Source organism: Triticum dicoccoides, chromosome 3B, assembly GCF_002162155.2.
Source record: "Triticum dicoccoides isolate Atlit2015 ecotype Zavitan chromosome 3B, WEW_v2.0, whole genome shotgun sequence".
Lineage (NCBI taxonomy): Eukaryota > Viridiplantae > Streptophyta > Magnoliopsida > Poales > Poaceae > Triticum > Triticum dicoccoides.
In genome coordinates, this window is record NC_041385.1 from 53,076,501 (window position 1) to 53,090,334 (window position 13,834).

At 40.5% G+C, this 13,834-nt stretch overlaps 1 long non-coding RNA gene across 1 annotated transcript; it reads left to right on the forward strand.

The window, feature by feature from the left end:
* Positions 1-4,018: 4,018 nt before the first annotated feature.
* On the forward strand, positions 4,019-10,153 carry LOC119274655. The gene is made up of 5 exons (XR_005135265.1): positions 4,019-4,296; positions 4,812-5,048; positions 5,380-5,523; positions 6,101-6,171; positions 7,075-10,153. It is a non-coding gene; the product is annotated as an uncharacterized LOC119274655 (long non-coding RNA).
* Positions 10,154-13,834: the final 3,681 nt, after the last annotated feature.

A 13,834-nucleotide genomic window follows, 5' to 3' on the forward strand; every position in this document is an offset into this window, starting at 1 on the left:
GTAAAAGATAACGAAAACAAAAAGAAAAAAAGAAAAAATAAATAAGAATATGCAATGTGGCATGTGGCGCGATTGGCCGACCTAATATAGAGCTCGCCTTTAGCAAGACTTCCTCTCGTCTCGCTTGTTGTAGACGAGACATATCAATGTCCGCGTCAAATAGATACCGCCATGCATAGGAGGCCACTCGACTGGGTCAACCCATTGTCGCGTGTTGAAACATGGATAATTTCACTGAAAAAGGAATGGCAGTGCGAGGGATCGTACCTTATGGCTCCCACTGCTGATCGCTCGTCGCTAGCCATGCGAGCTAATAAGCTTGAGTGTCTAACTAGCAAAACATGAACTAGAACTATCCCTCAAAGGCCGATTTACTGTAGCAGACTTGTCTTTTTCTCACTATTTCATTTTTTTCTCACTATTCTTTTTTCTCATTTTTGTTTCTTTTCCATTTCTTTTTCATTTTTTTAAAGCCTGATAAATGGTTGGACATGTCGCAACTTGCATACGGTGTTGAAAGTTGTCCAAACCAGACATGACTACTTACCGAGCATGTCCACATGCTTCAAAATGTTGGGGTCACATCAAGGATGTGTAAAAATATACCATGTTCAACGAAGGGTGTTCGTGTAGGCGGGAAGGGTCCATTGGAAAAAAGGGTTCTTTTAGACATTCTTGAAATGACACCAAAATTTCCTATCAGCTTCTATGAGAAATTCAAGTTATTAAGTGGCCGGTTGTGTCGCAATGTGCAAACGGTGTCGGAAGTCTTTCAAATCTGCCATGGATGCCTCATATGTTCGTGGCAAGCTGCTGCAAAAAGTAGGGCCATTTATCCATAGTAAAACAAACCACCAGTTAAGAGCAGTGTGATAGACTAGGTCAGACGGGTGCATCCGTCAGCATGTTGTCTTTTTTTCCTAATTTGAATGCTTTTGTTATTTTGCAATTTCCTTTATTATCAATTAACATGAACATTTTCTTATGTCCTAACTATTTCTTGAAATTTGTCAACAATTTTGAAATTTCAAATTGTGCATGAAAATGTTACAAATTTGAACACTTTTTTCCAAAATTGTTAACAAATTTCGAACAATTGATAAAAACTTTAAACATAAATGGCAAACCACGTAATTTTAAAAAATGTACCAACTATTTTTGAAACGCCAACATTTCTTAAATTTTTTAATAAAACAAATAAAAAATGGGAGCATGTTTTGAAATTTCAGAGCATTTTTTAAAATTCCAAACAATATTTGAAATAAATAACATTTTTTAGTACACCAAAACAAATTTTCACATTTTTTTAACATGTTTTAAAAAGAATAATGAAGTTTAAAAAGGAGAAAAATGAATTAAAAACAAAAGAAAAACAGAAAAAATAGAAGAAAAGCATAGGCCTTGGCCCAGCTAGGAGAGGCATTCTCTCTAATCGGGTGCCTGTTGGGTTGGCTGAAGCGTTCGTGGATTTAAAAAAATGTTGATCGATTGTGAAAGAAATGCTCATGGATTTGGAATTTTCACGAATTTTTGATAAAATTCACTAAAAACTCCAAGAAATTTAAAAAGATTCACAAAATTGATTTTTTGAAATTAAAAAACTTCACGCATTGAAAAACAGAAAAAGACAAAAAACCCAGAATAAAAACAGACAAAACCTGGTTTAAAAAAACACGAGCAAACCTTGCCTAGTTATATTGCCACATAAGAAGCAAAAAAGAAAGCAAGGTGGCGCAACAAATGACATGTCCCGGTTGGTTACTAGAACTTAAAGTAAACCTAGAGGGTGGAAGTTTAAATCTCACCCGACCCATAGTTTTGAAGATTAAAAAGGAAGAGAGAGAAATAATCCGTGTATGGGTATGTACATAGATGTATCGGCGCGAGTGACGTATCCTATATGTGGACGTATCTTATATATACTTAAGAGAGTAACTTATTCACCATGCAATTATAAATAGTATAAGGCCCACCTCTACATGCAATAATGCATGAGAAAAGACCCACCACTACATTCAACCATGCATATGAAAAAATGTCCATCTAATTATTCTACTCGTATTCAATAAATATTATTACAACTACACATGATCAAATACAATAAGTTCTATGTATTTTAAAATTTGATTGTTATGTTTAAATTCAAATTTTCATCAACCAATTCCTGCTGTAACGCACGGGGAATTGTCTAGTTTTTAGAAAAGACCATCCTACCCTTTATTGTGAAGAGGTATGGATAGATCTTCTCCGTTGATGTGTTTAGGGGGGTTGTACCGAAACAGAAGTGTTGATTAATAGTGAAGGTAAATTTTAAAGACTTGACAAACAACAAACTGGATAGTATGCCACTGGTAATATATGTAACAAATCAGAAGAACGTACATCAGTTCTATGCCATCCACATGTATACACACTACTTTACAAAATAGCCACTATCTCACTAACACCATGCATGGTTTGAACATATGGAGGAAATATCCGGGCATGATGGCAGAAAAAAGCAAATATAGCCATTCAGTCCTCAACCATAATTTTTTTATAGCCATTGACTATCTACTAAGATCTATGACCTGGTAGTAAATGCTCTTACTTTTTACAAGGTAGAATTGTGGAAGGTACCGAAAAAAGATAAAATAAGAGGGATCAGATACTGGAACAACCATTTGGTTAGTGAAAAATCATACCAATTGATGTGTTGCCAAAAACCTTGTGTACATATGCAAGTTGATCTACTGGATACAAAATATCCACTTGTTCATTTAGATGAAAAGACAAGTTGATCTACTAGGTACCAAATATTGGCTTGTTCATTTAGATGAAAAGACAAGTTGATCTACTTGGTACAAAATATCCGTTTGTTTATCTCGATGAAAGACAAGATGATCTACTTGGTACAAAATATCCCCACGTTCATTAGATGAAAAGATACTATGTAGTTATTTGAGTACTGCGTAGCCTAAAACATTATCCTGGGCATGAAATATACTGGCCATGGTTGATCCACAAGACATAAACTGAACAAACCGGAGCTAAAAGATGCTTATTTTGATTTCTCATGGGCATAATCATATAATTACAATCATAGGAAAGTTGATAAAGTTGGGATGTGTTTTAACTCAAGAACAAAATACTCTAGTAGGAATATCACCATTTTCCTTTTTAAATGTATACATTATAACAGAGCACAAATAAATCATGCAATTTCATATCAAAAGCAGAAGCTCACTTAAAAAGTATATTAGTGCAGAGAAGATACATTTAAAACTATATCGAATCTACCTATCAACTTTTTATAGAAAAATCGATCATTTTAGAAGTAATGTTTAAAAAAATTATTTTTTGATGTTTTCTTATTTTCTTATTACCTTTATATTTCTTTAATCAAATTTTGAATTAATGAAACTGGCAATGTGGGGCTAAAGTTTCCAGGTTTTTTTTGAGACAACTAAAGTTTCCAGGTACAGCTTACCCCACTAGTTTTTTTTGAGACAACTCACGAAGCTTCTTATTGATTCGTCACAATGTTTACAAGGACGAAGGGAAGTTCTCTGGGGTGGCCCAACCACACACGGTGTCCGCCCCTGAGAAATAGAGCATGCTTCGCTAAGTCGTGAGCTTCATAATTTAAGCTCCTAAATTCATGGCTAACTTTACACATCTCAAAAGCTAAAGAGTGGCTTAATATTTCATGCACAATAGCACCATATGGAGAAGCGTCCTCCTTCTTCAGTGAATCGACGACCTGCTTGCAGTCAGATGCAACATGAATTCGTCTTTGGTACAGACCGCAAGTGCAAGTCCTTCTCTGATCGCTATGGCTTCTAGCGTCTCCGGATCCCCGATGTGCCTCGTAATCAAAGCTGAAGCTCCCAAAAACAGACCATCCGGGCTTCTACAGATTGCAGGCCGCCGCCCGGCTGGATATGGACGAGGCCCATAGAAAATACTACCCAGTGACGGCCCAGGTTATACGTCGTTCGGCCCTGTACCCATCGCGCTCCCGTGAACGAGATGGACACGGACCTGGTCTCTTCTTCTGCTTCTACCGGCGAAACGCGACGGCGGCCGAGATCCGCGCCGCGCAGCCTCGCCGCCGCGTTCGACGAGGGAGCTAGCGTGATTCTGGGATGTTTGGGATGCGGGCCAGCGGCGCGGCAACTCCGCGGGTGGTGAGGCGGACGCGCACCTCCACAACGACCCGGGCGATGCCGCCGTCCCGGCGCTCCTCGACTCCCGCTTCGACGGCGACAAGTTCGACGCGCCTAAGCACCTTCTCGCCCTCATCTCTCCACGCAGGTACGGCTAGCGTTCCGCTCTTCTCCTCTCCTCTCATTTCGTCTCATCTGAGTATCTGACGCGGCGGATTCCGTCTTAGGTCTTGATTCTTGCTGTGAGTAATACTAGTCGAACACAATCTGATTGTAGCTGTGAGTAATCCTAGTTGAACAGACATGAAGCGTCTGCATCCAGGCAAACTATTTTGTGAGGAAGTCTGAAACCTCTACACAATGCTTCTCCAGTGAAAAACGTCCCTCTGCGACCAGCATAGTGCACGCAGTGAAAAAATCCACAAAATTAAATCATGTCCGTGGGTAATCCTAGTCCCATTCCTTCCTGAACAGACTTGATGTTTTGCATTTGGAGGTTACAAATTAGAATGCGATGTCGCCCGGGTCGGTTCGATCTTCCTTGAAATGGAATACATCAAGCAGCAAGCTACTTGTAATAAATCCTTCCATGTCAAACCGAATGATTTGTCACTCAATGCCACTCTAAGCTGTATTTGTTTTTCTCTTGGTGTCTTGTGACAGGAAATAGCAAGCTACATGGGTCTAGAACTTGGGGAGATTAACATAAAAGTTTGCTGATGGAGAAATATATGTTCAATTGCAAGAAAGTGCAAGGGGCTGCCATGTGTTCCTTGTGCAGACATCATGTCCTCCAGCCTCATGGAGCTACTCATCATGATTGATGCGTGTATAAGATCATCTGCTAAGAAGATTACTGCAGTTATCCCTTATTTCGGTTATGCCAGGGCTGAAAGGAAGGTAATGACAAAACGTAAGCCTACACCATAGACTTGTTAGTTGTCACAGCTTGCACGCGGCACACCTGTGCTTTTACCATTGTGAGGTCAAATAAAATCACCCCCCATATGTGAATGTTTTTTAATATTCGTATAAATGTGGAGAATTGAAAGTCAATGCTGAATAGTGCGGCATATTCTATTACCATGAGGAGCATGTTGTTCTGGCAGGATAATGCATGATGAGAAACTCAGTCTTACTATAGATTTCTGTCATGTCATCCTAATATTTACGGAAAAAATCATCACCAAATCTAACATAAGCTCTCTTTTTTACTTCGCTGCTTTTTCAGTCTTAAGGTCGTGAATCTATGGCTGCAAAACTTGTAGCTAATATGATTACGGAAGCTGGTGCAAACCGTGTCCTTGTTTGTGATCTTCATTCAAGTCAGGCCACGGGATATTTTGGCATCCCAGTAGATCATGTTTATGGCCAGGTACTTACTGATACACGTTGCTTCAGTTGATCAAGTACTTCAAAACTGGCATATGATATCTATCATTTATAACTGTTTCCGTCTTTGCCTCATTGATCTGTCAAGCGGTGATTTTTGATTACCTCGCCAGCAAGGCAATTTGTTTGAATGATTTGGTGGTGGTGTCGCCTGATGTTGGAGGCGTTGCCAGAGCACGCGCTTTTGCCAAAAAGCAGATGCACGTCTAAGTCTCTAACAATCGTAGACAAAAGAAGGCATGGACACAACGTTGTCGAGGCAAGTAGTATTATAGCTGGATGAATGGGCGCGAGTGGAAGAACGGCCTAACTTGTTTTACATTCTTGTCCACAGTGGGTATATGAGCAGCTAACTAGGATGCATAGTAAGAAAATACTCATTGAGGCTCTTTTGTAGTTGGTTACGGTTTATCCACTGCTAGCCAATCTGCTGGAAATGTATATTACATATGGAGATGTGCTGTTTCACATGGTGCATGCTAGTTTTATTTTTCCGTGCTTTTATGTGATCAGTTCTGTCAGATTAAACAAGCACAACTTGTCATGTGCATTTATTGCAGGCAATGAATCTGATTGGAGATGTTAAGAGGAAAAGTGTCTGTTATGATGGATGATATGATTGATACAGCAGGTATGTTATCCCATTTAAGTTGTAGGAAACATAATTCTAAGATTGACCATCTCACAGAGGGGCAGTTGAGCCATGATTTAATACAATGATTAAACGCAGAAACTAAATATTATTTAGTTAGTTAATTTTATTTAATAAGGTGGATACAAGTCATATGACTTGCGATATAGTTTAAACTTGGAAACATGCTGAAGTGTTCCACATTCATGTTTGACAACTGAGAAAGTAAATTACAACATCTGTTGCATACCAAAAGTAGCTACCTTTTGACAACCTTTGCTTCTGAATATGAATATCCTAATAAGACTATCACAATTAAATTAGGAACTATTGCCAAAGAAGATGAGCTGCTGCATCAAGGAGCAGAGTCTACACCATTTATGCCCATTCCATAATTTGTCTAGTACTAGGAAGTATGCTAGATTAACTACTGAACCTGCTTTGCTATGGGAAAGGCCCATCACCGCACTATATTGACTTGTTCCATGGAGCTGAGAGTTTGATGGAACCAGAGTCTACACCAATCCGTGCAAGCAATTTAGAAAGTGCGCACTGTGCTGGTATAGTCAAACATTGTATGTCAAATCTAAACTGCAAATCTGGATGGATACAGTAACTTCAATGGAATTTGGTGGCGAAAATTGCCAAATCGTTGATGTTATGCAAAATTTGGTTTAAACTCACTTGTGGCATTAGATTCGCATCATGGAAATGTGAACCCAAAGTGCAAACCTTCAATAGAGATTGGTATAATTATGCTGCCTTGCTGCAATTTCTGTTCATTAGAAAAGGCTGAGATGCAATCATTGAACTCGAATTTGAATCATATGTTTTATTCTGTTATTCTGTGTTAACATGTTTAGCTCTGATTTCTTACAAGTGTGTTTCACATCCCCTTTTTAGCCACCCGCCATCGAGAGATTATCAAGTGGTTTGTTTCAAGAAGCAAAGCAATTCACGAACACTATCCCTTCGAAGAAGAATTGAAGACTTTGCTGAGCGAGGCAAGCAACCTACTTTGATCTCGTTGAGCCCATATTTGCATTACACACTTAAAATTATTTTGCATGCATAAAGTATTGTTTACTAGTATTGCTATGCTAAGTAAATTAGCTAGGGTTTAGCTATGCTCTATGTGCTTGATATTGACACCCCCTTTGGCATTCTTAATACCCCTCCTTTCTAACCGGAGGACTACATACCCACTGGTCACAAATAAATGTGGGTCATAGGTGCAAGTTTAATAGTGCAAGTCTACATACCCCAATATGGGACGAGACTAAACTTAGTACCTTGGTATGTCTAGTGTAGAGCCCTCGCTAGGTGGATACCCTGTACACCGTGACGAGAGTGGACAAATATCAATCATTGGAAACTATGTATCATCAGGTGGACTCTATACTTGCATCGTTCTTGAGAAAAGTTTTGTTCGATTGTTCAAATCGTATAGACCTATCACCAAAAGACCTTCAAGATGCAAAAGTTTGCATCTTCAATTGTACAAAGTGCAACTTAGTCAGAGTTTCTCCTCTCTCAAGCTTAAGCCTTTCTTTGAACCGAACCTATCCCAAGAAACCCAGCCTAGCTATCAAGGATGTGAGATAGCATGGGCTTATATCGATGTACTTAACTTATGGAATTGCAAGAGGGCCCATTAAGCACCAACAACTTTTGATTGGAATGAAGTCCTACATGAGATTGTGATTTTGTGAGTCAATCATGTTACATCCTTGAGCTCCCAATATGCACCAAGTTGGGTTGCCATATAGAAACGGTTTTCGTCAGTTAGAAGATGAGGTAGTTTGATGGTGATGTAGAAGTGATATTGAGGAGATGGTAGTCAAAGATGTACGGTGGATTATGAGATTTTAGGGCTAGTAGGTGAGTATGACGATTCTTATATTGATGGATAACATATCTTTAATTAATCTTAAAACAATTTAGATTTGTTTGGTGATTGTGATCTTGAAGAAAATTTCACGGTGGATTATGAGATTTCATGTGGATTTAGTTCGGTGATTGTGATCTTGAGGAGATAGTTAAAAATGTTTGGTGCATTATGAGATTTTAGAGCTAGTAAGTGAGCATGATGATTATTATATTGTTTGATAAACATATATTTAATTAATCTGTGAACAATTTGGCTTTAGTTTGGTGATTGTGATTTTTAACTAAATTTCATGGTGATTACGGGATTTTAGTCTACTATGTGAGCATGGTGATTATTATATTGTTGAATAATGAATCTTCAATTAATATTACAATTAATGTATTTACTTAGGTGATCGTGATTTTGAACCAAATTTTAGGGAGCATTATGAGATTTTAGGTGGATTTAGTTACGTGATTGTGCTCTGTAGGAGATAGTCAAAGATGTTTGGTGGATTATGAGATTTTAGGGCTAGTCGGTGAGCATGATGATTATTCTATTTGTGGACAAATAGATATTTATTAATATTGGAGCAATATAAATTTAGTTTGGTGTTTGTGATTCTGAACCAAATTTCATGGTGGGTTATGATATCTTAGCCTGGATTTAGTAAGATGATTGTGGTCTTGAGAAGATAGTCAAAGATGTTTGATGGATTATGAGATTTTAAGTCTAGTATGAGCATGGCTATATTATATTGGTTGATAAACATATCTTCCATCAATCTTGGAACAATTTAGATTTAGTTAGGTGATTGTCATCTTGAAGCAAATTTGACGATGGATTATGAGTTTTTGTGCCTCTACTTAGGTGATTGTGATCTTGAGGAGATAGTCAAAGATTTATGGTGAATTATGAGATTTTAGGTCTAGTATGAGCATGACTACTATTATATTGGTGAATAAACATGTTCCCAATTAATCTAGGATTAATTTGGATTTTTATGTGATTTTGATCTTGATGCAAATTCGATGATGAATTATGAATTTTTAATGGATCTAATTAGGTGCTTGTGATCTTGAGGAGATAGTAAAAAATGTTCGGTGGATTATAAGATTTTAGGTCTAGTACATGAGAATGGTGATTATTTTATTGGTGGATAAACAAATCTTCAATTAATTTTGGAACACTTTAGATTTAGTTAGGTGATTGTGATTTTGAACCAAATTTCACAATAGATTATGATATCTTAGCCTGAATTTAATTAGGTGATTGTCATCTTTTTTTTTTTGATTGAACACTGTGACTCTGTGAGGCAAAAGCCCCACAACCATTTATTAAAAAAAGAGATCCAAAGTCATACAGAAATAAAGGGCTAACTAGGCTATTTACAAGGGGTACAAGTCCGTTACCTAATTACAATTGATATCATCCAAGAATCATGGCAGGGTACTGATCCAATGTAAAAGCAGAGGCTTGACAACAGGCTTCATTCAATGGGAGTGTAAAGAAATATCATGGATGAATTTGGCTCTCCAAGTGCCAAAAGTGGGTCTCTGATGCTTGAAAATTTATCATTTTTGGTAGTCAAGATACTCCATGCAGCCAGGAAAACAACCTCAAAGAAGAAAGGTTCCTGGAACCCTCTTTTAGCAGCCATTATTATACACTCTTTTGTAGATAGACTGGCATACCGCTGAATCTGCAAATAATTCCAGACTCTGGTACTGAAATTACACTTAAAGAACAGGTGATTGTCATCTTGAGAAGGTAGTCAAATATGTTCAATGGATTGTGAGATTTCAGTTATAGGATGAGCATTTCTACTATTATATGAATAAATAAACATATCTTCAGTTAATCTTGGAACAATTTGGATTTATTTAGGTGATTGTCATCTTGAAGCAAATTTGATGATGGATTATGAGGTTTTGATGGATTTAGTTAGGTGATCTTGAGTAGATAGACAGAGATGTTCGTGGTTTTAGGTCTAGTATGAGCATGACTACTACTATATTGGTTGGTAAACATATTTTCAATTACAAACAACAACAACAACAAAGCCTTTAGTTCCAAGCAAGTTGGGGTAGGCTAGAGGTGAAACCCATAAGATCTCGCAACCAACTCATGGCTCTGGCACATGGATAGCAAGCTTCCACGCACCCCTGTCCATAGCTAGCTCTTTGTCGATACTCCAATCCTTCAGGTCTCTCTTAACGGACTCCTCCCATGTCAAAATCGGTCGACCCCGCCCTCTCTTGACATTCTCCGCACGCTTTAGCCGTCCGCTATGCACTGGAGCTTCTGGAGGCCTGCGCTGAATATGCCCAAACCATCTCAAACGATGTTGGACAAGCTTCTCCTCAATTGGTGCTACCCCAACTCTATCTCGTATATCATCATTCCGGACTCTATCCTTCCTCGTGTGGCCACACATCCATCTCAACATACGCATCTCCGCCACACCTAACTGTTGAACATGTCGCCTTTTAGTTGGCCAACACTCCGCGTCATACAACATTGCGGGTCGAACCGCCGTCCTGTAGAACTTGCCTTTTAGCTTTTGTGGCACTCTCTTGTCACAGAGAATGCCAGAAGCTTGGCGCCACTTCATCCATCCGGCTTTGATTCGATGGTTCACATCTTTATCAATACCCCCATCCTCCTGCAACATTGACCCCAAATACCGAAAGGTGTCCTTCCGAGGTACCACCTGGCCATCAAGGCTAACCTCCTCCTCCTCACAGCTAGTAGTACTGAAACCGCACATCATGTACTCGGTTTTAGTTCTACTAAGCCTAAACCCTTTCGATTCCAAGGTTTGTCTCCATAACGCTAACTTCCTATTTACCCCCGTCCGACTATCGTCAACTAGCACCACATCATCCGCAAAGAGCATACACCATGGAATATCTCCTTGTATACCCCTTGTGACCTCATCCATCACCAATGCAAAAAGATAAGGGCTCAAAGCTGACCCCTGATGCAGTCCTATCTTAATCGGGAAGTCATCGGTGTCGACATCACTTGTTCGAACACTTGTCACAACATTATTGTACATATCCTTGATGAGGGTAATGTACTTTGCTGGGACTTTGTGTTTCTCCAAGGCCCACCACATGACATTCCGCGGTATCTTATCATAGGCCTTCTCCAAGTCAATGAACACCATATGCAAGTCCTTCTTATGCTCCCTATATCTCTCCATAAGTTGTCGTACCAAGAAAATGGCTTCCATGGTCGACCTCCCAGGCATGAAACCAAACTGATTTTTGATCACGCTTGTCATTCTTCTTAAGCGGTGCTCAATGACTCTCTCCCATAGCTTCATTGTATGGCTCATCAGCTTAATTCCACGGTAATTAGTTCAACTCTGAACATCTCCCTTGTTCTTGAAAATTGGTACTAATATACTCCGTCTCCATTCTTCTGGCATCTTGTTTGCCCGAAAAATGAGGTTGAAAAGCTTGGTTAGCCATACTATCGCTATGTCCCCGAGACCTTTCCACACCTCAATGGGGATACAATCAGGGCCCATCGCCTTGCCTCCTTTCATCCTTTTTAAAGCCTCCTTCACCTCAGACTCCTGGATGCGCCGCACAAAACGCATGCTGGTCTAATCAAAGGAGTCATTCAGTTCAATGGTAGAACTCTCATTCTCCCCATTGAACAGCTTGTCGAAGTACTCCCGCCATCTATGCTTAATCTCTTCGTCCTTCACCAAGAGTTGGCCTGCTTCGTCCTTGATGCATTTGACTTGGCCAATATCCCTCGTCTTCCTCTCCCGGATCTTAGCCATCTTATAGATGTTCCTTTCACCTTCCTTCGTGCCTAACCGTTGGTAGAGGTCCTCATATGCCCGACCCCTTGCTTCACCAACAGCTCGCTTTGCAGCCTTCTTCGCCATCTTGTACTTCTCTATGTTGTCTGCACTCCTATCCAGATATAGGCGTCTGAAGCAATCTTTCTTCTCTTTAAGCGCCTTCTGGACATCATCATTCCACCACCAGGTATCCTTATCTTCGCTTCTCCTTCCCCTGGACACTCCAAACTCCTCCGAGGCCACCTTACGAATGCAAGTCGCCATCTTCATCCAAACATTGTCCGCATCCCCTCCTTCCTCCCAAGGGCCCTCCTTAAATACCCTCTCCTTGAACACCTGAGCTACCTCCCCCTTGAGCTTCCACCACTTCGTTCTAGCAACCTTGGCACGCTTATCCCGCTGGACACGAATCCGAAAGCGGAAGTCAGCAACCACCAGCTTATGCTGGGGTACAACACTCTCCCCAGGTATCACCTTACAGTCTAGGCACGCACGCCTATCTTCTCTTCTCGAGAGGATGAAATCAATCTGGCTAGTGTGTTGGCCACTACTAAAAGTCACCAGATGTGATTCTCTCTTTCTAAAGAGGGTGTTAGCTACAATCATGTTGTAGGCTAGAGCAAAGCTTAAGACATCTTCTCCTTCTTGATTCCTGATGCCATAGCCAAAGCCCCCATGCGCCCCTTCAAAACCTGTGTTAGATGTACCCACGTGGCCATTGAGGTCTCCTCCTATGAAGAGCTTCTCACCAATCGGTACACTCCTAACCATGTCTTCCAAGCCTTCCCAGAACTCCCTCTTGGTGTTCTCATTGTGGCCTACTTGCGGGGCATATGCGCTGATAACATTGAGAACCAAGTCCTCAGCTACCAGCTTGACCAGGATAATCCGGTCCCCACGTCTCCTGACGTCTACCACTCCATACTTGAGGCTCTTGTTGATCAAGATGCCTACGCCATTTCTGTTTGCAGCCGTCCCCGTGTACCACAGCTTGAAGCCGGTATCCTCCACCTCCTTCGCCTTCTGTCCTCTCCATTTGGTTTCTTGGACGCAAAGGATATCAACACCTCTCCTCACTGCTGCATCAACTAGCTCCCGAAGCTTCCCTGTCAGAGACCCTACGTTCCAGCTACCTAAGCGAACCCTCCTAGGCTCGGCTAGCTTCCTTACCCTTCGCACTCGTCGAGTCAAATGCGAAGACCCTTGCTCATTTTCCACTACATCCGGGCGCCGATGTAGCGTGCCACTAAGGATGCGACGACCCGATCCTCGCTCACTTGTCACCGTATCCGGATCAAGATACGGCGCGCCACTTGGGGGGTGACGGCCCGGCCCTTGCCCATTTTCCACCACACCCGGGTTTCGATGTGGCGCATCGCTGAGAGGGTTACGCCCCAACGAAAATCTTTTGGGTTTCATCTCCATAAGAGTGGCTGAGTTTTTACGTTGGCTCGCCAAGCCTATCACAACCCTCCTCCTTTACCCGGGCTTGGGACCGGCTATGTTGAGACAACATAGGCGGAGTTGGTAAACATATTTTCAATTAATCTTGATTTTTTTTGGATTTAGTTAGGTGATTGTGATCTTGAAGCAAATTCGACGATTGATTATATGCTTTTGGTAGATTTAGTTATGTGATTGTGATTTTGAGGAGATGTTAAAAATGTTCGGTGTATTATGAGATTTTAGGTCTAGTATGTGAGAATGGTGATTATATTGGTGGATAAACAGATCTTCAATTAATTTTGATACACTATGGATTTAATCAAGAGTGGCAGCCAGATAGACAAGACTCCCAACAAAATGTTGATAAAGCGTTAGATCAGACAAAGGGTCACCATCAGTAGCACGGAGGTGAACATTGAGCTCCATGGGAGTCTCAAGAGTGCTCTCATCAGTAAGATCGACAGATTATTAATTTTGAGCAAGAAGAGACCCGAAACTCAAGAAAGTAGCAAAGAGGGACAAAA